General features: G+C 32.3%; 1 pseudogene across 1 annotated transcript in view; it reads right to left on the minus strand.

Moving 5' to 3' along the window:
• LOC143246822 (potassium/sodium hyperpolarization-activated cyclic nucleotide-gated channel 2-like) overlaps positions 1-25,566 on the minus strand; it is a 61,654-nt pseudogene that overhangs the window by 11,717 nt on the left and 24,371 nt on the right. Inside the window, exons 5-8 of the transcript XR_013026177.1 lie at positions 14,147-14,230; positions 9,212-9,295; positions 1,353-1,502; positions 731-949 (exon numbers count right to left, since the gene is read on the minus strand). The product of XR_013026177.1 is annotated as a potassium/sodium hyperpolarization-activated cyclic nucleotide-gated channel 2-like (transcript). The remainder of the gene's footprint in view (positions 1-730; positions 950-1,352; positions 1,503-9,211; positions 9,296-14,146; positions 14,231-25,566) is intronic.

The raw sequence follows: 25,566 nt of genomic DNA on the forward strand, positions 1-25,566 counted from the left end.
CTACTACTATACAGAACTGTAAAGACATGATGGTTAGCAGAAGGTTTGGTAAATTAATCTGTCTACTACTATACAGAACTGTAAAGATATGAAGTCAGCAGAAGGTTTGGTAAAATAATCTGTCTACTACTATACAGAACTGTAAAGACATGATGGTTAGTAGGAGGTTTGGTAAATTAATCTGTCTACTACTATACAGAATTGTAAAGACATGATGGTTAGTAGGAGGTTTGGTAAAATAATCTGTCTACTACTATACAGAACTGTAAAGACATGATAGTTAGCAGAAGGTTTGGTAAATTAATCTGTCTACTACTATACAGAACTGTAAAGACATGATAGTTAGCAGAAGGTTTGGTAAATTAATCTGTCTACTACTATACAGAACTGTAAGGATATGATAGTTAGTAGAAGGTTTGCTAAATTAATCTGCCTACTACTATACTGAACTGTAAGGATATGATATTTAGTAGGAGGTTTGGTTAATTAATCTGCCTACTACTATATAGAACTGTAAGGATATGATAGTTAGTAGGAGGTTTGGTTAATTAATCTGCCTACTACTATATAGAACTGTAAGGATATGATGGTTAGTAAAAAAAAGGTCTACTTTCTGACCAGTGATAGTGTTATTTTACTAAACATAAAATACTTTAACTAAAGTAACTTTCTAGCTTTAATATATTTTCTGATTGATGTGGCTTCAGTTAATTACAATTGTGTCACTAACCTTTTCCCTGTATTGACGGCGAGATGAATCCAAAGATTGGATGATATTGGTTGTGTGACCCAAGAAGAGAGCATAGCAGATGGCACCACTAATCATGCTCAACAGAGTGAGCCACATGTCAGTAAGGCTTTGAGGAGGAAACCGGCCATATCCAATGCACAACATGTGTGACATGGCTTTGAACAATGCCCAGGAATACTGCTCGAACCAATAAACGTCCTAAAAAGAATGTGCAATGTTCACAGTGAAGTGATATAAATAATTAATACTTATTAAAAAGGAGATTTTGCTACTTATAGGTAGCCACCATGTGTTGGACATAGTAGTATTATAAAGAAAACATTCATCAAAAAATATTTTTCTACAGATTCTTTAGGCATAACGTGCTAATTAATTAGTAATAAATAACCACATCTAATGTTTGATGTAAATGACTAATATTGTAAAATAGTTTCTTTGATATAAGTAAAGAATAAATTGTGTGAGCACTCCCAGCAATATCTGGATTTTCTACATCAAATAATATACGTTTTATTCTCTTTTCTTAGTAAAATAGAGCTTTAACAAAAGTCATGATTAAATTATTTTAACATCTAAAATAGAAAAGCAAGTTTCCTCTTACTTGAAGCTCGTTGATAGCTACCCAAGAATTAGAGGGAAATTCCTGCAACATTGGCACGAGAAACTGCAGACAGCCACTCCAATGTCCAATCAATAACATCATGCATATAAGGTTGAAAATCTTCAAGAAGACACTTGCCATACTGATGAACTGAAAACAATTTCATTGATGATAAAACATTGATGCCTATGTACAAGTAGCTTGTAGTTTATCATTTCAAAGACAAGTAATAATAAACTAATATTTACTTTAAACACCACAAACTCAATTACAAAATGATGTTCATATTTACAATAACTCAATCATAAACTAACATTTACATTCCCACACCTCTAATTCAATTACAAACTAATGCTCATATTTAGACGAACTCAATAATAAGCTAACATTTACTTTAAACACCACTAATTTAATTACAAACTAATGTTCGTAGTTACAATAACTCGATAATAACTTACATTTAACTCAAACACAACTAATTCTAATTCAAACTAATGTTCATATTTATGTTCTCTTTCTTTTTCAATTTTGCTCAAAGCTACACGAGGGATATCTGCACTAGCCATCCCTAATTTAGCAGTGTAAGACAACAGGAAAGACAGCTAGTCATCACCACCCACCGCCAACTCTTTGGCTACTATTTTACCTAACTTAGCAGTGTAACACTACAGGGAAGGCAGCTAGTCATCAACACCCACCTCCAACTCTTGGGCTACTCTTTTACCGATTAATAGTGGGAGTGACCAAAACATTATAATGCCCTCACAGCTGAAAGGGTGAGCATGTTTAGTGTGACCGGGATTCAGACCCACGACCCTCAGATTACGAGTAGAACGCCTTAACACACTTGGCCATGCTGGGCCCATTTAAATTAACTCAATAATAAGCTAACATTTACTTTAAACACCAATAATTCATTTACAAACTAATGTTCATATTTAGAATAACTCAATAATAAAGTAACATTTACGTTAAGCACCAATAATTCATTTACAAACTAGTGTTGATATTTAGATTAACTCAATAATAAGCTAGCAATTACTTTAAACACCACTAATTCAATTACAAACTAATGTCCGTAGTTACAATAACTCAATAATAAACTAACATTCACTTTAAACACCAATAATTCATTTACAAACTCATGTTCAGATTTACATTAACTCTACGATAAACTAATATTTACTTTTAACACCACTCATTACATTACAAATTAATGTTTGTATTTACAATAATTCAATAATAAACTAAAATATACTGTAAACACAACTAATTAAATTACAAACTTATGTTCATATTTACGTCATTTTTCTTTTTTTTTCAATTTCGCGCAAAGCTACACGCAGGATATCTGCACTAGCTGTCCCTAATTCAGCAGTGAAAGACTATAGAAGTTTGTTTAACAAATATCAACTGTCATCCCACTAAATCTAGAGACGTCTGCTTAAAAAACATGAAGTATCATCCCACTAAATTTACAGAAGTTTGCTTAAGAAACATCAAATATCATCACACTAAAATGACAGAAGTCTTTTCAACAGACATTACGTATCATCCCACTAAATCTACAGAAGTGTGCTTAAGAAACATCAAGTATCATCACTACAGGGAAGGAAGCCAGTCATCACCACCCATCACAAAAGCTTGGGCTACTCTTTTACCAACGAATAATTGGATTGATCGTCACATAATAATGCCCCCACGGCTGAAAGAGCGAGCAAGTTTGGTGCGATGAGAATTCGAACTCGTGACCCTAAAATAATGAGTCAAACGCCTTAACCCTCCTGGGCATGCTGGGCCTTATATTTACAATAACTCAATAATAAACTAACATTTACTTTAAATACATGACACTCAATTACAAACTTATGTTCGTATTTAAAATAATTCAATAATAATCTAACATTCACTTTAAACACCACTAATTCATTACAAACTAATGTTCATATTTATATTAACTCAATAATAATCTAACATTCACTTTCAACACCTCTAATTCAATTACAAACTAATGTTCGTATTTATATTAACTCAATAATAATCTAACATTCAATTTCAACACCTCTAATTCAATTACAAACTAATGTTCGTATTTATATTAATTCAATAATAATTTAACATTCACTTTCAACACCTCTAATTCAATTACAAACTAATGTTCATATTTATATTAACTCAATAATAATCTAACATTCACTTTCAACACCTCTAATTCAATTACAAACTAATGTTGGTATAAACAATAACTCAATAAACTAGCATTCACTTTCAACACCACTAATTCAGTTACAAACTAATGTTGATGCATAAAATAAGTTAATAATAAACTTACATTTACTTTAAAGACAACTAATTCAATTACAAACTAATGTTCATACTTACATTCAGTCAATAATAAACTATCACTTACTTTATAAAACCCTAATTAAATTACAAACTCATGTTTGTATTTACATTAATTCAATAGCATACTAAATCCCACTAAATCTACAGAAGTCTGCTTCAGAAACATAAACTATCATCCCACTAAATCTACAGAAGTCTGTTTATAAAACATCAAAATCATCGCACCTAATCCATGGAAGTCTGTTCAACAGACAGTAAGTATCATCCCACAAAATCTACAAAAGTTTAAAATACATCAAGTATCATCCCACTAAATCCATAGAAGTCTCTTTTTTAAGAAACATCAAATATCATTCCACTAAACCTTCAGAAGTGTGTTTAAGAAATATGAAATATCATCCCACTAAATCTACAGAAGCTTGCTTAAAAAAATAGCAACTGTCATCCCACTAAATCTACAGAAGTCTGCTTAAGAAACATGAAGTATCGTCCCACTAAATCTACAGAAGTGTGTTTAAGAAACATCAAATATTATCCCACTAAATCTACAGAAATCTGTTTAAGAAATATCAAATATCATCCCACTAAATCTACAGATATCTGTTTAAGAAATATCAAATATCATCCCACTAAATCTACAGATATCTGTTTAAGAAATATCAAATACCATCCCATTAAATCTACAGATATCTGTTTAAGAAATATCAAATATCATCCCACTAAATCTACAGAAATCTGTTTTAGAATTATCAAATATCATCCCACTAAATCTACAGATATCTGTTTAAGAAATATCAAATATTATCGCACTAAATCTACAGAAATCTGTTTTAGAATTATCAAATATCATCCCACTAAATCTACAGAAATCTGTTTTAGAATTATCAAATATCATTCCACTAAATCTACAGAAATCTGTTTAAGAAATATCAAATATCATCCCACTAAATCTACAGATATCTGTTTAAGAAACATCAAATACCATCCCACTAAATCTTCAGACATGTGTATAAGAAATATGAAATATCACCCTACTGGATCTACACAAGTCTGTTTGAGAAACATCAAAAATCACCCCTTAAATTTACAGAAGTCTTTTTAAGAAACATTAATTATTATCCCACTAAATCTACAGAAGTCTGTTCAAGAACCATCAAATATCATCCCACTAAATTTACAGAAGTGTGTTTAAGAAACATAAAATATCCCACTATATCTATAGAAGTCTCTTTTTTGAGAAATATCAAATATTCCACTAAATCTTCAGAAGTGTGTTTAATAAATATGATATATCACCCTACTGGACCTACAGAAGTCTGTTTGAGAAACATCAAGTATCATCCCGCTAGATCTACAGAAGCTTGTTTAACAAATAACAACTGTCATCCCACTATATTTACAGAAGTTTGCTTAAGAAACATCAAATATCATCCCACTATATCTACAGAAGTCTGTTTAACAGACATTAAGTATCATCCCACTAAATCTACAAAAGTTTAAGAAATGTCAAGTATCATCCCACTAAATCTACAGAAGTCTGCTTAAGAAACATGAAATATCGCCCCACTAAATCTAAAGAAGTCTGTTTAAGAAACATCAAATATCATTCCACTAAATCTATGGAATTCTGTTTAACATACATCAAATATCATCCCAGTAAATCTACAGACGTCTGTTTAAAAAATATCAAATATCATCCCACTATTTCTACAGAAGTCTGTTTAGCAGACATTAAGTATCATCCCACTAAATCTACAAAAGTTTAAGAAACATAAAGTATCATCCCACTAAATCTGTAGAAGTCTGCTAAAGAAACATGAAGTGTCATCCCACTAAATTTACAGAAGTATGTTTAAGGAGTGTCCAGTGTCATGCTTCATTTCTACCGAAGTTTATGTCATATAATGCTAGTTCAGGTCTACAGAATTTAGTCAAGGTGTCACATGTCATCTTTCCAAGTCTACTGACATATGTTTGACAATTGTGTGTTGTATGTACACCTCACTCTTCTACATTTATATAAACGTGTTTTAAAAAGTGTCTTGTGTCATTTGTAAAGACCTCTAGATATCGTTTTTGTTACTGATTCATGCTTTGCACTGTATAAGAAATGTTGCTCTAATACCTTCAGTAATTGTTATAATTAAAGTGTCCTTTGGGATTTCACTTCAAATGTCTCTAATACAATCTCATAAATTTTCTGGGTTGATATGGGGCCCTTGTGGGGGCTTTTACTTCTTGGTAGTAGAATCCTTTACCAACAATACACAAACCACTGTGTATACCATGACAGATCAGTATCTGATGGTGCTTGTGCTGGTCCATTATTACAACTATGTTTCAAATAAATATTTCTTGTTGCTCATATAATCAAACTGCCTACCCCATGTTTCATGGTAGGTGCTATGCATTGAGGTAAATATCTTTCACTTTGATTCTGTTGGACATACAACCTACACTTTTAACCAGATATTTCAAACTTGGACTCATCCATTCATAATACCCTTTTACAATAATCAAAAGTCCAGTTTTTGTATTTTTTAGTAAATTCCAGGATCTTGAAAATATATGGAGACCAACCATATATACACAACCAGATATACAATTCTCTTTGAGTCTTCTTGATACTGTACGTCTGGACACTTGTCTGTCATGGTCAGTTATGAGATCAGTGGCAGTCTTCCTTCTGTCCTGAAGGCTGAATAAAAGAAAACATCAGTAACATTGAGTTTAGGTGTTCTGTATCCTCCTTTACTATTTTCAAACTAACCTGTCTCACAATCTGGAGTGAATGTGACAGTGTTTTGGGAGCATCTCAAGTCTGCAGTAATTAGTCAGAAGTCCAACCATAAAAGCTTTCATGTGAACTATCTCTTCTACTGACAAATTTCTATGCTTTTGGGGATGTAGCATGGTAACAAAAGTTAACATACAGTGTTAAACACTGTTTTTATCAAGGTTGATTAGTGGAGTGCCATTAAACTGATTTCTCCTAGCATATAACAGTACCAAATACCAGATCCTTGCTACCTTCTTTCTACATGGTTAAGACACTACATGACAGTTACTTCAGACTCTAAATTTGATTAGTATGTTCATTCAAGCAGAACCCTCATGATATGCCCTTGGTACAAGTATATGTAATTCTAAAGACTGATAAGTATTCTCACTTTGGCTCACTCAGTTGTCTACAGGGTTCAGTGAAGAATTACCATAGTGTTGGAATTTACATTCTGTAACCGCATAGAAAAATTAGTCCCATACAATGGAAAGAATGAAAAATATTTTGTTGTCCTAACACTTTTACAAAGTACTGTATTTATTACATGTCCACTTACTTTGTTCTTATATTCCCTGAAATATAAAAGCTGTATATATTCAGAAATGAAGAAAGTTTAAGACCCTAAACAAGCCACTTAATAAAAACTTTAGAAACCAGTTATTATGACATTAAAATACCCTACAAAATGAATAAACTTGTTAATATCCTGTATTCCTTATCACTAAAACACTAGAACTAGAAGTTTCCCAACACTTAAAGAATCTGTATATACAATCAAACCAGTCAGTATGACATTAAAATACCCTACAAAATGAATAAACTTGTTAATATCCTGTATTCCTTATCACTAAAACACTAAAACTAGAAGCTTCCCAACACTTGAGGAATCTGTACATACAATCAAACCAGTTAGTGTGACATGAGAATACCCTACAAAATGAATAAACTTGTTAACATCCTGTATTCCTTATCACCAAAACACTAGAACTAGAAGTTTCCCAACACTTGAGGAATCTGTACATACAATCAAACCAGTTAGTATGACATGAAAATACTCTACAAAATGAATAAACTTTTTAATATCTTTCGTGATGATGAGAAAACCCAATTGTAGAGAAAATTATATATGTAAAAACGGCTGGTATGGATAGAGAAAACACTATGTAGAGGAGCGAACGACGTTTCGACCTTCTTCAGTCATCGTCTAGTTCACAATGACCAAAGAAGGTCGAAATGTCATTCGCTCCTCTACATAGTGCTTTGTCTATCCATACCAGCCATTTTTACATATATATGCAGTGGTACCTCGATTCTCGAACGACTCCCTTTTTGAACAATTCGGCTTTCGAACATATTGTTTGAAAAAAATGTCTCAGTTCTTGAACATAAACTCGGTTCCCGAACCAAGCTGTCCTGGCCTGAATCCCCAAAATAACCCAACTGATGACCCGAAAGACCCTTCGACCATTTTTGGCCCACGCCAAGCTTGCCTGAAACATTTTACCCTCACCTGTCGCTCAGTCCACACCTCCTGCTAAAATCTGCTGTGAATGTTCTCGTTTTTCTTTTTGTTGTTTTTCTAAATATTCTGATTAAATAAGACACTATGGGGTCAAAGAAGGATAATGAAAGCAGCAAACCAAAAAGAAAAGTTGTTAGAGCCACAATAAAGGTGAAAAAAAGATCTCATAACGAAGTATGAGAGTGGTGTTCACGTGTTTAACCTTGCTACACAGTTTGGTATGGTGAAGTCTACAGTCTGCACCATACTGAAAAATAAAGAGTTCATCAAAGGAGCTGATGTTGCAAAAGGAGTGACAGTGCTTACGAAACAAAGATTAAAAACAATAGAAGAGGTAGAAAAACTGTTGTTGATTTGGGATAGCTGCTGATAACATTTCTGAGACCATCATTTGTGAGAAAGCAAAGCAGTTGCATGCTGACCTGCTGAAAAACACCCCTGGAACGAGTGCTGATACAAGTGATTTAAAGGCTAGTAGGGGGTGGTTTGAAAAATTTAGGAAGAGCTGTGGCATACACAGTGTGGTGAGACATTGAGAAGGTGCCAGGCAGAAACAAACCTCATTAGACTCGTATTTAGTGAGAAATAGGTCCAGTGAGTCTCCAGCAGGTTGTAGCAGTTCAAAGAGACAGAAAAGAGAAAGAACTCCAGAAGGAGAGTTACCTGACACTTTTATGGAAGGTGACTCCCCTTTCAAACAATAATAACCCTCCTACTCTCCACGTTCTTCATCACCTTTCACTTATGCCATCAGCTCTCCTCAGCACAGGTAAAGTGCAGTTAAATTTTCATTTATTGTTTTTTTTATTATGTTGATTATAATTTTTGTGGTTGACTTTATGCATGTACGTATTATTATACAGGTATAAATAAGCAATATTTTTACTTTAAATGCTTCATAATGCATAATTTTTGGAGGTCTGTAATGGATTAATTTAATTTACAGTATTTCTTATGGGAAAAATTGATTCAGTTTTCGAACAGCCTTTTGGAACGGATTAAGTTCGAGAACCAAGGTACCACTATATTTCTTAATATCTTGTATTCCTTATCATTTAAATACTAGAAGTTTCCCAACACTTGAGGAATCTGGATATATATGACCAGAAGATTATGTTGTGACAAGGAATAGCCACATACAGAACATCAATTTAAAAATGTGACACGTTTCATTAGACTTATTATGAAAGAATTACTACAGATTCTCACCTTCCAGACGCAAGGTTCACCGCAGGTCTCAAAAAGATAAGTAACGATGCCTGTTCGAAAGGTCAAGGATGCTAAGGAAGCCATCTGGACAAGAAAAAGAGGGACACTGATGGTCACATGATCATACAAAGACCATCTACTTCTATTTCTAGTAACCATAAATTTTATTATTGAGTATCAAGAATTGCAATTTTAATTATTGATTTCAAGTCACTTATTGCAATAAGACACAAAGCACATTTAATTTGCTACAATAACCTAAACAAGCTTCACAATTAAGGAACACACCAATCTGTATACTATCTAAACATAAAAGAAACAATCTCTACACACTTACTAACACAAAGTGGTCACTACACCCAGAAAAATGAGCTAATGTACTCCTCACTTATTCTTGTGTTTCTGATTGTTGAAAGAAGAGGATTACCATTGATGTCTGTTCACTTTAAAAGATGATTATTAATGATAAAGCAAGAAATTTGTTAACTTCTGAAGAAAATAGTCGATAAGGGAACAAGAGATCTACTTACTTCTGTCAAAACAAAAAATATGTTCCCTTCCACAGAAATAAAACAAAAAACTGATGACAAAACAACAGATCTATTCATTTCGAAAAAAGACTGTCAATGATATAACAAAAAATCTGTTTGCTTTGGAAGAAGATTACCAATCATTATAGGAGAGATCTATTCAACTTGGAAGAAGATTACCAATCATTATAGGAGAGATCTATTCAACTTGGAAGAAGATTACCAATGATAAAAGATCTGTTCACTTCAGAAGATAGTTATTAATGATAAAACAAGAGATCTATTCAACCTAGAAGAAGATAACCATTGATAAAACAAAGATCTATTCAGCTTGGAGGATGATTATCAATATTAAAACAAGTGATTTTTTTCACTTTAAAAGAATATTACCAATGATAAAACAAGAGATCTGTTCATTTTGGAAGAAAATTATCTATGATAAAACAAGTGATATATTTACTTTGTAAGAAAATTACCAATGACAAAAGAAGAGATCACTTTGCAAGAAGATTACCAATGATAAAACAACATATCTATTCATTTCGAAAGATGATTACCCATGATAAAACAAAAGATCTGTTCACTTTGGAAGAAGATTACCAATGATAAAACAACATATCTATTCATTTCGAAAGATGATTACCCATGATAAAACAAAAGATCTGTTCACTTTGGAAGAAGATTACCAATGATGAAACAAGAGAGCTATTGGAAGAAAATTATGATAAAACAAGAGATATGTTTACTTTGTAAGAAGATTGCCAATGACAAAAAAAAAAAGAGACCTATTTTCTTTGGAAGACTATTATCAATGATACTACAATAAATCTGTCTCTTGGGAAAAAAGAGTAACAATAATAGAACAGGGAATTTATTAACTTTCAAAGAAGATTATTAATCATGAAAGAAGAAATCTATTCAACTTGGTAAAATTTTACCAATGATAAAAGATCTGTTCACTTTAGAAGATTACCACTGATAAAAATATATATGTTTATCTGGAAAGATATTATCAATGACAAAACAAAGAATATTCAGTTTGGCATATATTATCATGATGAAAAAATATTTATTCACTTTGAATGAAGATAACCAATGATAAAAGAAATATATATTCACTTTGGAAGATTATTATCAATGATAGAACAAGGGATATGTTAACCTTGGAAGATAATTATAAACAGTGAAAAGAAAAGATCAGTTCTCTTTCTAAAACATTTATCAATGATAAAACAAGAGATGTGTTCACTTAGGAAAATGATTTTCAATGGTAAAAGAAAATACCTATTCACTTTCAAAGAATATTATCAATGATAAAAAAAGAAATTATTAAGGTGGGAAGAAAATTAACAATGAAAAAATATATACATCCATTCATTTTAGAAGAACATTGTTCCAAAAGAAGAGATACATTTACTTGGAAGAAGATTACCAATGATAAAAGAAGAGAACCATTCTCTTTAGGAGAAGTTAACTACTGATAAAAGAAGAGAGCTGTTCACCTCAGAAGAATATTACCATGATAAAAACAGAGATTTCTTCACTTTGAAATACAATTACCAATGATAAAACAATAGATCTGTACACTCCAGAAGAAGTTAGTCAATGATAAAACAAGAGATCACTTTGTATGAATATTACCAAAGATAAAACAAGTAATACTTTCACTTTGGATATAATAAATGGATATAATATGATTAATAAAAAAATCTATTCACTCTGTAAGAAGATTACCAACGATAAAACGAGATATTTACTCACTTTGGAAGATGATAATCGATAATAAAACAAAATATCTGTTCAGTTTGGAAAAATATCCATGACAGAACAAAAGATTGTTTACTTTGGAAGAAGGTTACCAATGATAAAACAAAGATTTACTTATTTTAAAAGATGATCATAAATGATAAAGAAAGAGATTTTCACTTTGAAAAAAGAATACCAATGGTAAATCAAAAGACCTGTTCACTTGAGAAGATGATTACCAGTGATAACACAAGATATCTCTTCATTTTTGAAGAAGATTACCAGTGATAACACAAGAGATATGTTCTCTTAGTAAAATGATTACCAGTGATAAAACATGAGATTTATTGGCTTTGGAAGTTGGTTACACTATATAACAAAATTTTTTACTTTTTCTTGTTCTTGGGCAGAAAGTGTTATTTCCCAATTGCTTATGCCTAAAGCAAATGGAAAATACCTATTTTTCTCTTCAAACTTTGCTTTTGTAGCCTGGGAGCATATAATGAAAACATGGTGGGAGACTATATTTGGGAGCTGATATGTGAAAGTGATTTACATTACAGTGGCAAATCTTCAAAAACTACTCACTTCTAAAGATTTATATTCATTTTTGTATAACTTTAGTATAAATACATGTAAATCTTGATTCATATGTTGTTTTATTCAGACCTTATGTAAATAAAAATGTGCAAATTTGTCCATTTTTACATAGAAAATAGGTTAATTTCTAAATTTCATTATCCAGGTCACAAAAGCAAAGTTTGAAGGAAATAATGGCCATTTTCTGTACTTTTACAACACAAGCAATTAAGAAATAACACACTCTATCCAGGAACAAAATTTGTGTTACACAGTGTTATCAATGATACTACCAGCGACCTATTCACTTTGAAACAAGAATAACAAAAATGATACCTACACAATGAGGCAGAAGTACTGTGCCAACCTCAAATATTAAAACCCAGTTTTAAACATATTAAGCCTTCAGACTTAACCAATTAGCCATTGTTTCATTGATTAAAATAAGAAATATATGTTCTACGTTCACTTCAGCTAAAGATTTTCAGTAGGAGAACAAAACATCTGATTGTGTTGGAAGATGATTACCAATATTATTTCTCTCCGTAACATTGATTTGTATGGAATAGGATACACACCTTCTCATCTGTTAAGTTAGTTTGATTTGTATGGAATAGGATACACACCTTCTCATCTGTTAAGTTAGTTTACTTTCTATTAAAACCAACAGAAGGATCAGAATACTGAGAAAATTTTTAAATAGTTCACAGAGATTAGATTTTAAATAAAAAAGATGACAAAATCCAGGTTCTGACAGAAACACGTTATTACAAAATTTGAACAGCTCTTGACTCCATAAAAAGTTCAATTTGAAATAGAACTAAAAAAACTTTTATGTTATTCAGTGTCATGTTGTAATTTTGAAAAATACTAGAATTTACACTTTAGAAGTTCTGTTGTACATATCTACACAATCTAGCAATCTACACAAGGATTTTAATACTGAAAGGTTACTATACAGACAGGGTACACAAAGCCCAGCAGGTTTTGTACAAAGTACATAGTAACTTTCCAATGCAGATGTTGGAGACTTAATCTAGCACATTTCATACAAATAACAAATACTGGAAGGTTACTATACAGACGTTGTACATAAAACGTAGCAGTTTTTGTACAAATAACAAACACTGGAAGGTTATTATACAGACAGGGTACACAAAGCCCAGCAGGTTTTGTACAAAGTACATAGTAACTTTCCAATGCAGATGTTGGAGACTTAATCTAGCACATTTCATACAAATAACAAATACTGGAACGTTACTATACAGACGTTGTACATAAAACGTAGCAGTTTTTGTACAAATAACAAACACTGGAAGGTTATTATACAGACGGTGTACATGAAACCAAGCAGATTTTGTACAAATAACAAACACTTAAACGTCACTAAACAGACAGTGTACACAAAACCAAGCAGTTTTTGTACAAATAACAAACACTGGAAGGTTATTATACAGACGGTGTTCATGAAACCAAGCAGATTTTATACAAATAACAAATACTGGAAAATCATTGTACAGCTGCTATAAGCAAAACCTAGTAGATTTTATACAAATAACAAACACTGGAAGATTATTAGACAAATGGTGCACATTAAATCTAGCAGATTTTATACAAATAACAAACACTGGAAGATTATTATACAGATGGTGCACATTAAATCTAGCAGATTTTATACAAATAACAAACACTGGAAGGTTACTATACAGACGTTGTACATAAAACGTAGCAGTTTTTGTTCAAATAACAAACACTGGAAGGTTATTATACACACGTTGTACATAAAACGTAGAAGATTTTATACAAATAACAAACACTGGAAGGTTACTATACAGATGGTGTACATAAAACCTAGCAGTTTTTGTACAAATAACAAACACTGGAAGGTTACTATACAGACGGTGTACATAAAACCTGGTAGATTTTATACAAATTACAAACATTAGAAGGTCACTCTCTACACAAAACCAGCTTACAAGTACCAGGAATTTTAATTCTGTTTATGAAGCATTTTACACAGACTGTTATAAACACACATGCTTACTACCATGGTACTTTAACATTATTGGAACAAACATACTAGATCACAGGTCAGTGAACTGTGCTTGGCCGTTAGGGGAGGAACCAGTGACTCTGCCTGATGACCCGAGTAGTCTTCACTTCCCTTACGGACAAAAAAAAAAAACACAATAAAGAAAAACAAAATTTTAAATTAAGAGGGAACTCCTTCCAAGTCTGTTAAAGAAGTTTGGTAGCTGGTTATAAAAGACTATTAGTCTCACAAATACATACCATTTTGTAAACAAGAAAACAGAACCTCTGTTGTTATATCCCTCTTTTACCTTTTGCCTGATCACTGTTCAGACACAGCTAGGGTAGGTAATACTTTGACGTGACATCAGAGATAACTTTATAAAATGCCTCTACTTCTAGATTCAAAATAATCTTTTCATGGAACTCAAACATATAATACTTAATATCATTGTTATCTCAATGAGAATTATTTAGACTTCCAATAAACAATGTTTGAGGTCCTGTTTTGTACTCAAAACTACTTCATCAATCATTCTTGATGCACTTGGTCAAGCATTACAGGTTGGTATGCCAGTTTTCACTCTTAAGAAGTATCTGCAGACAACAATGAAGTCAGTGTTTGACCACATATTTATTGACAGTCTTTGTACTAATCTTCTACTGCACATGGGCATTGGGTCCCAAGAATAAATTTGAATGGAGAAAAGGCTCAGAAATATAGTGGGACTGTATTCCAAGATTTGGAATGCATGTTCATGGGACTGTATTAAAATATTTGGAGTGCATGTTTGTGGGACTGTATTACAAGATTTGGAGTGCATGTTCGTGGGACTGTATTACAAGATTTGGAGTGCATGTACTTGAATAAAATTATTTTAATTCAATGAAAATAACTGTTGATATTGAACTTCTGTCTTTTGACCAATCATTATTTTATTTATTACCTAGTAAACAGAAAATATGCCCAGCAGAAATATCTTGTGTGAGAGGGTTCTCTACCCTAACCACATTCTTATCTTTAGAGATAAGAACATTCGATGCTCCAGGCTAGTAAGAGGATGTAGTTGTGCAAACCATGACTACTGTATGTATTAATTTGCTAGTGTGCAAGTGTTATAGCTCTTATTAAAAAGGTGCTGTTAAGTATATATTACTTATCTGAAATATCAAGTTACAATTCGTGAAGTTCATTGTAAATATCAACGTCTCCATGAACGGTTTTTTAAAATAAGAAGAAATAATTTACTGTTTATTGAAGAGGTCAAAATATAATCCATGAACTTTTTTGTAAACACATCACAATTATCAATACAGAGTTTCTGTAAAGTCATGTGTTCAGATTATTACAAGACTATGACTGTTTCAGTAGCAGAGTAAGCTTCTGTAAAGTCATGTATTCTGGTTATTACAAATCCATGACTGTTTCAGTTGTACAGAAAGTTTCTGTAAGTCATGTGCTGAGATTTCACAGGTATAGTGGAGGTTCAGATAATTTTGTGTACAAACTCCGGATGAGAGAAGCGTAGAAAGCCCCTGATGATGCACATGACCCAATATTTTCATCTAGAGCTCCTGGCAAAAGCATAAAACTCTAATCGATAGCCTAGCTAGTGAAAAACCTCAGACAAAGATTTGTCTATTCCATATGTTGAGTATGTTAATGCCTTTGCATATTTGACTTTAAGATTCTTGAAGGAAGGAATGGTAGCTTGCTTTTTAAGTCCTAATAACTCGTTCCCAGTCACTACAAAATTGTGTATATCGAAATGGACCTTAGAATCAGAATGCAATTAATAAGAACAATGGAACAGTTTTGGATGATAGAAATTTATAACCATTTGCACTGATTGATAGGAGAATTATCAATAAGTAACTGTCAACCAAATCAAAGGAGAGAAAGCAAACAAATAAGATGATAATACTGTAACTTGGGACACAGAAATAGGTGGCTTCTCCAACACTGAAAATAAAAATATTTTGTTCCAAGAGCAACTGCTCCACACATCCATACCATCATCAATATATATGTCACTTCAGAGTGAATTGTGTCTGTGATGATGATAAAAGACAACAGCAACTTCATAACAACGTCATCAGATGACAGGTAAAGAGAACAACGTAAAGACAGACTGAGGTGCAGTCAGAAGATCCTCTGTTAACATGGTTGTGCTCAACCAACTAGCAAGATTCGTCATAATTCCCAACAACTGAAAGGGTAAAGGATGTTCAGTATAATATTATGGTCTCAGTTTTGGTCTTTTTAAGTCAGAGTCCAGCATACTATTTACTAGATAAAGTTCAGGCAATTCCTTGCTATAATTACATTTTATACTTATGAAATGGCCAGTAAAGGTAACTGTATTTAAAATGATCAAAACTTAACTTACATTACGCTAACTGTATCCCTTTATAAAACTGAAAATCAAATAAAGAAACAATCATAAGATAGCAGGATAACAGCTGTCATAATTTTAACATAAACTTTCATGTTTGATTTGAATACTGAAACAGAATAGCTGAGAGAGAATCCCCATACGAGATGTCCATTTGTTTCATAACTTTGTCCAAGCTACATAAAATGCTATTTGCACAGAGCTATTGCTAATTTTGAGCTGTTATCTTAAAGGGCAGGCAGCTGGTCAGTAGCACCCACCAGTAAGTATTTGGCTATTCGTGTCTGACTAAATATATGATGGCCTTTACACTTATGACATGCCTTCGACTCTAATATGCTGAGTGTATTTCCTACAGTAAAGTGAGAAAAATCATAAAACTACAAGTGTGCAATATAACCAATAAACTATCACCAGCATATACATTTGTTTCTAAATACGTATTTAATAGTTTTTTATATTTATTTGAATGCCTTTACAAATCACACTTAGTTTAAAACCATCTACTAGAATTATTAGTGATTCAAACAATTAAACATTTTTATGGTAATAATGTTCTCTGAAATTCACATATCAAGGTTTCTGAACAGCACTGTTTATACATAGTACGGAAATAGATCACGTACACGTCACAACTTCACACAGTTGTCCTAACCTACCTCAATGACATGAAGAACAAAGATGTTCCTCATATCAAAACATGATGTCCAACAGTAAACACCATCCATATTATGATGATGTCCTTTTCTTAAACATGTCTCTCTAACAGAATACTAAGTTTTTAAGCCTACATCATGAATTTCGATATATCAAAGTTTCAGGCTTAGACCTACTTCATGAACGTTGGTATAAGGGCTACAGATTTGGGATATAACAACGTTTCACTATAAACCTACATCATGATGTATAGAAATAAAGCAATATTGTTATTAGGTTTACATCATGAAGTAACGGCGTAATGCTGTCTTAATCTTTGGCCTACGTTACAAATTGTTTACACCAGGGGTGTGCAAGAGGCGGCCCGCGGGCCACAACCCGGCCCGCCAAGCCATTTAGTGTGGCCCTAGTTGTTGTAATCTAACCATGTGGCCTGATCTGTAATCCAACGCAAATGGAATATTTTTAAAAGCATCGATCCTACGGGATTCCCAGGCTTCGACTCGACAAACTTCTAAAATTATCTTTGCTAGAGAGGAGTAGGCCGAATTCGATTGGTCGGCCTCCTTAGGGCATGAATAGATGACGTGCACTAGCACTATTGTCTACGACTCAACGTCATGTCCTGAACCTCGCCTTCGCCCGCTGGCGACAATTTTCCCTAACCTCTGCTGTCCGTCATTCATTATTGGTGAAAATTTTATTACCTTTTACAGTTACTACAAGAGATTGAAGGTAAATTGATTATTATTTAGCATATTGTTGTGACTTTACTGAATTTATTAAAATTTTGCTTTCAGATGCATCTGATTCTATGTACAGTGTGACCTCGTTATTCGCGGGGTTACGTTCTTTACCCTCCCGCGAATAGCGAAAACCGCGAATATTGGATGCAGTTTTAAAACGTATATGTATGCGATTATATACTATATGAAATGCTTCCCAAACACTAATGATACTTATACTCATTGATGCAGTAATAATGTAGCAATATTGCATACTGTTATGTATTTCACTAAATTGTACCGTGCGTTACCGGGCTGTGCTTTGCCGTTTGCGTTGTTGGGGAAGCTGAGGCAGTCAGCCAATAGCAGTCCAATCTTGTTTGGTAAAGACGACAATTGATAAAACGGCTTGATTGAGTAAATACAACAGAAATCTCCTCAAAAGCCCTTTCAGTCTCTGTGACCTACAAAACGCAGTTCGCGCATAACCCGCGAATATGCGGGGCCGCGAATAGGCGAGGTCACACTGTATTTTGCTATTCTCAATTAATTTAAGTACCGGAAGGCTATGATCGGGATGCCAATTTAGAAACATGTGTTTCTGTCCATAAGAGGTTCCATGTGTAAATAAATTCTATGTTTTTTCTACTTTGCTATTTTCGTGAGAATAATTTTTGTTTTGATTTCAGGGCTAGTAAAATGTCAGCAGTTAAGAAACGAAAATTGATGATGAGGGAAGGTTATTCAACAGTGAATGGTGCACAAAATATCTTGTTGTCCCACATAATCAAGGTGTTGTCTGCCTCGTCTGTCAAACTACAATTGCAGTCATGAAAGAGTACAATATTAAGCGACATTACGCAACTAAGCACTCCTCCCAGTTTGATGAAATTGTTGGTCAGGCACGAAAGGACAAAATTGAACATTTAAAACATCCATTGAAAAGCAACAAGGTGTTTTACCACTTTCAAGAAAAATTCAGAACTGGTGACAAAACTGAGTTTTAAGCTTTGTGAATGTATGGCAGAAAAGGAAAGCCTTTCAGTGATGGAGAATTTATTAAAATTGTTTAACAATATTCACAGAATATGCATGTCCAGAGAAAAATATTTGGTGGAGCAAACTAGCCTTTCCCGCTTTACTGTCTCACGCAGGACAAAAGATCTTTCAGAGGACATCAAAGAAACTTTGAAAGAGAGATTGAATTCGTGTGAAGCTTTCAGTCTGGCTTTGGATGAAAGCACTGATATCAATGACACATCCCAACTTGTCATTTTCATCAGAGCTGTTACTGCAGGCTTTGATGTTTTCGAAGAATTTTTAGATATGGCAAGCCTTTCCTCCACAACCACAGGACAGGATATTTGTGAACAAGTGCTTAAGGTTGTAGAAAAGTTTGAACTGAATCCTTATAAATTATGTGGTGTTACAACAGATGGTGCTCCTTCCATGACAGGTAGGACAAATGGATTCACCAAGAAATTTCTAACTGCAATTGGAGCACAAGACGTAGTTGTAAGCCATTGCATTATTCACCAAGAGAGCTTGTGCACCAAAGTTCTGGATTTTGCAGAAGTCATGAAAAATGTCGTCCAATGCGTAAATTATATTCGAACACGAGGATTAAATCATCGACAATTTAAAACTTTTTTAGATGAGCTGGACAGTGAGTATTCAGATGTTTTGTACTTCTCTGCTGTATGTTGGCTTAGTAGAGCTGCTACTTTGAAGAGATTCTGGAATCTGCGAGAGGAGATTAAGTTCTTCATGGAGAGCAAACGTCAGAATGTGGACTTCTTGAGCAATGAGAACTGGCTGAATGACTTAGCATTCCTCACAGACATTACACAGCATCTGTCTGATTTAAACTTAAAACTACAAGGGAAAAGTCAACTTGTGAATAAGTTGTTTGAGCATATTTGTGCTTTTGAGAAGAAATTGGAACTTTTCCAGGTTCAGTTGAGAAGAGCCATATTGACCCATTTTACATGTCTTGCAACCAGGAAACTGGAATTTCCTAATCTGGATTGCACCAAATATGGAACCAGTGTACAAAAGCTGCGTGATGAGTTTGCAAACAGATTTCCAGATTTCAGACAAACTGAAATTAGATTGAAATTGTTCGCTCAACCTTTGATTTGGCAGTGGAAGACAGTCCTGATGATTGCCAAATGGAACTCATTGAACTGCAGGCTGACATGGACACTAAAAGGAAATTCTCTGAAAACAGTTTGCTAGACTTTTACAAACTCTGTGTACGTGAAAAGTTTTCCAATTTGTCCCGTCATGCACAAAGAATTGCCTCCCTTTTTGGTAGCACCTGCTGCTGTGAGCAATTTTTCTCCAAAATGAAGCTCATCAAAACCAAATGTAGAAGTCAGCTGACTGATGAACATTTGACCAGTCAGTTAAGAGTGGCAACCACTTCTGTCAAAGCTGATATTGACAAGCTCTGCAAGGACTCTAAATTTCAAGTGTCGCACTAAAATGATCATTCATGCAAAAATATAAAATATTATTGCTTGCATTTTGAGAATTTTTTTTTAATTTATTGTGCATGTACGCGAATAAGCTTGTTTTTTAAGTGGCCCCGCTTGATTGATGAAGTTGGTTATATGGCCCACCGACGAAAAATGTTGCACACCCCTGGTTTACACTAATGGTACTCAACCTCAGTTTTACACAGTGAAGCATCTTTAGATCTTTGACCAACGTATCTCACCTCACAGTGTAATGCTGTCTTAATATTAGGCCTACATCATAAGTATTTTGCCATAATGTTTTCAGCTAATAATGTTGGAAACTGGTATGTTTAGATCTCATCTAGGCACTAGTTATTTATGTATAAAAAGTATTAGTGGTGTTATTCAATGTATATATATAAAGAAATATTTATAACGTTTCTATTATAATGACTTCTGAACTATATAGCGTTTCTTCAACTGTTCATGTTACAATACAAGCTGAAGTCCACGTTGACGACGCTTGTAACTTAAAAGTAACCTTCTGATGTTTGGCAGTGATAAGGTTCATCTTGGTCACTTCACCACCAGCACAACTTGTTTCGTCTGCCTCTAAAGAAGATCACTTCTATATCTTTAACGGAAAGTGCAAAACTATGAGCAGAAAACATCAACAGCAGTAGCTAGTAGGCCTAATCATGCAGTAAGTAAACAGTCAAAGGCAAAAAGCAAAAGAAGGATAAAAATGGAAATAAAACAAAACAATGAAAAGTTAGACATTGACAAAAATTCATCAATATTGGGAAGAGAAAAAGTGTGTACAATATTGATAATTACGAAGGAACCTAGCAAAGAAATGAAGAACCTGAAAATTACGTAATGATAATATACTTTAAGTCATACAATAACTGTAAAATCGAAGTTCGTTAATAACACAAAGGATACATCAGACACCAACTAAGCATTTTTGAAACCTGTCAACAGAATGAAACTTTTTAATAAGCTATCATTCAAAACATCACATACAAGCAAAGAAATTTTGCTCCATTTTCAAAATATAAAGATAACTTTCCAATATAAGACTGATCAAAGAGTAAAATTTAAAATATATGAAATTAAGAAAAACTTTCAAATGACTATAAAAAAGCTAAAACAAAATTTCAGCATATAAGAAGTTGGTTTATGAGATGTGTTACAAACATGATGATATCAGAAGTTGGTTTATGAGATGTGTTTGTGTCCATGTGCACACCTAAAAACTGCACATTTTTCTTTAACAATTTCATGTCATACTGATGACACATTTGTACTTACTAAACACTGTCATAAAAATAAAGTGATTTCTTTAAACAGACTTGAACAAAGTTGAGTTTGAAATAAAGGTTTACTATACTGATTCAACAATTAATTTTACACTGTATTGTTCAAACATTAGAAAATAACAAAGACCAGTAGCCACTCAATGTTAGAAAAACGTAGATACCTGAGAGTGATAATGATGAGTAGCAAGTCAGTCTTACAAATGTTTAAGCATGTGTAAGACAGATAATATTAACCATTACTACCTGCAACGTGTTTAAACATTTGTAAGACTGACTTGCTAAAAGTTGAGTAGTGATGGTTAATATCATATATGTCTTAGAAATTTTTAAAAAAGTTAAATAGTAGTGGTTAATATCATACCTGTCTCAGAAATATTTAAACACATTGCAAGTAGTAATAGTTAATGCCATATCTGTCTCACAAATGCTTAACCACGTTGGGTAGTAATATCATAGCTGTCTTTCAAGTGTTTAACTATGTTGCAAGTGCTAATGGTCAATATCATATATGTCTTACACATGCTTAAACACGTTGAGTAGTAAGGGTTAATATCATATATGTCTTAGAAATGTTTAAATACGTTAAGTAGTAAAGCTTAATATCATATTTATCTTACAAATCTTTAAACACATTGAGTGGTAACGGTTAATATCACATCTGTCTTTCAAATGTTTAAACAAGTTGAGTAGTAATGTTTAACACCATATCTGACTTAGAAATGTTTAAACACGTTGAGTAATAATGGTTAATATATCTGTCTTAGAAATGTTTAAACATGTTGGATAGTAATGGCTAATATCATATCTGTCTTAGAAATGTTTAAACACATTGATTAGTAATTTTTAACATCATATCTATCTTAGAAATGTTTAAAAACATTACAAGTAGTAATGGTAAATATCATATCTGTCTTAGACATGTTTAAAAACGTTGAGTAGTAACAGTTAATATTATATCAGTCTTAGAAATTTTTAAGCACATTGCAAGTGCTAATGGTTAATATCGTATATGTCTTACAAATGTTTAAACACGTTGAGTAGTAAGGGTTAATATCTTATCTGTTTTACAAATATTTAAACAAATTGAGTAATAAGAATTAATATGATATCTGTCTCAGAAATGTTTAAACACGTTGAGTAGTAATGGTTAATATCATATTCATGTTACAAATGTTTAAACACGTTGCAAGTAGTAATGGTTAATATCATATCTGTCTTACAAATCTTTAAACACATTAAGTAGCAATGGTTAATATCATATCTGTCAAAGAAATTTATAAGACGTTGCAAGAAGTTATGGTTAATACCATATTTGTCTTACACATGTTCAAACATGATGAGCAGTAATGGTTAATATCATATCTGTCTTAGAAATTTGAAACATGTTGAGTAGTAATGGTTCATATCTTATCCGTTTTAGAAATTTTAAACACGTTGAATAGTAATCCTTAATGTCATATCTGTCTTAGAAATATTTAAACACGTTGTATTTTGAGAGTTAATATTATATCTGTCTAACATATGTTTAAACACGTTACAATTAGTAATGGTTAATGTCATATCTGTCTCACAAATGTTTAAACACGTTGATTAGTAACAGTTACTATCATATTTGTCTTACAAATCTTTAAAAACATTGAATAGTAATGGATAATATCATATCTGCTGATATTTCATGACTATAAAATTAACACGTATCACTAATATTTCACTGCTACAAAGTTAAATCAAACCACTGATATTTCACTGCTACAAAATTTAAGTAAACTGATATTTCCTGCTACAAACTTTATGTAAACTGATATTTCACTCCGACAAAATTAAACAAACCATTCATATTTCACTGATACAAAATTAAATCAAACTACTGATACTTCAATACTACAAAATTCAATCCAACAACTGATATCTGACTGCTACAAAATTTAATGAAATCACTGACATTTCACTACTACATTGTTAAACAAACCTCTGATATTTCACAGCTACAAAATTAACTCAAAACACTGATATTTCACTGCTAAAAAATTTAATCAACACACTGATATTTCACAGCTACAAAATTTAATCAACACACTGATATTTCACTGCTAAAAATTTATTCAACACACTGATATTTCACAGCTACAAAATTAACTCAAAACACTGATATTTCACTGCTAAAAAATTTAATCAACACACTGATATTTCACAGCTGCAAAATTAACTCAAAACACTGATTTTTCACTGCTACAAAATTAACTCAAAACACTGATATTTCACAGCTACAAAATTAACTCAAAACACTGATATTTCACTGCTACAAAATTTAATCAACACACTGATATTTCACAGCTACAAAATTAACTCAAAACACTGATATTTCACAGCTACAATATTAACTCAAAACACTGATATTTCACTGCTACAAAATTTAATCAACACACTGATATTTCACAGCTACAAAATTAACTCAAAACACTGCTAAAAAATGTATTCAACACACTGATATTTCACAGCTACAAAATTAACTCAAAACACTGATATTTCACAGCTACAAAATTAACTCAAAACACTGATATTTCACTGCGATAAATTAAATCAAACCATTGATATTTCACTACTACCAATTTCAATCAAATCATTGTTATTTCACTGCTATAAAATTCACACAAACCACTGACATTTCACTACTATAAATTCAAACAAAAAGTGATATTTCACTACTAAACATTCAAAGAAACCACAAATATAGCGCTGCTATCAAATTAAATCAAACCACAGATATTTCAATACTATAAAATTCAAACAAACCTCTGATATTTCACTACTACAAAATTAAATATATACCGATATCTCACTAGCACAAAATTAAACAAATCACCGATATTTCACTCCTATGAAATTCAAAGAAGGTACTGCTATAAAATTCAATCACACCACTGAATTTCATTACTGACAAAATGAAATGAAACTTCTGATATTTGACTACTACAAAATGATATCAAAACACTGTTATTTTACTTCTTCAAAATTCAATCAAACCACTGTTATTTTACTTCTACCAAATAAAATGAAACTACTGATATATCATGACTGCAAAATTCAAAGAAACCACTGATATTTCACTGCTACAAAATTCACACCTACAACTGATATTTCGCTGCTACAAACTTCAAACAAAACTCTAATATTTCACTCCTTCAAAATTAAATCAAACAAATGATATTTCAATACAACAAATTAAATCAAACCACGGATATTTCACTACCACATAACTCACGCAAATCACTGATATATCACTAATACAAAATTCAATTAAAATACTGATATTTCACTACTACAATTTTAAATTAAGCCACAAGTATTTCACTGCTACAAAATTAAATCAAACCACTGTTATTTTGCTGCTACAAAATTCACAGAAACAACTGACATTTTACCACTAAAAAATTAAAAGAAACCACAGCTATTTCACGATTACAAAATTCAAACAAAAACAACTGATATTTCACAACATCAAATTTCAAACTAACAACCAATATTTCACTACTACAAAATTTAGTAAAACCACTGATATTTCACTACTGAAAATTCAATCAAACAACTGATATTTTGCTACCACCAAATTCAAAAACCAATGATATTTTACTGCTACAAAATTCAATCAAGCTGCTTCTAAACTTAGTTTTGTATAGTTATACCTCTGTTATTTAGTTTTTAACCTTGGGTTTTGTACCTTACAGCCTCTACTGTTTACTGTGTAAAATTAGTATTTATATTTTACTAACTGAACTGTTTCTAAACTTAGTTTTTATATCTTACTACCTCTACTGTTTAGTTTGTAAACTTAGTTTTTACATGTTAGTTACTGCTTCAACTGTTTGTAAACTTAACTTTATATCAATCTTACTACTTCAATTGTTTG

This window comes from Tachypleus tridentatus, chromosome 3 (assembly GCF_004210375.1).
Source record: "Tachypleus tridentatus isolate NWPU-2018 chromosome 3, ASM421037v1, whole genome shotgun sequence".
NCBI classification, from domain to species: Eukaryota; Metazoa; Arthropoda; class Merostomata; order Xiphosura; family Limulidae; genus Tachypleus; species Tachypleus tridentatus.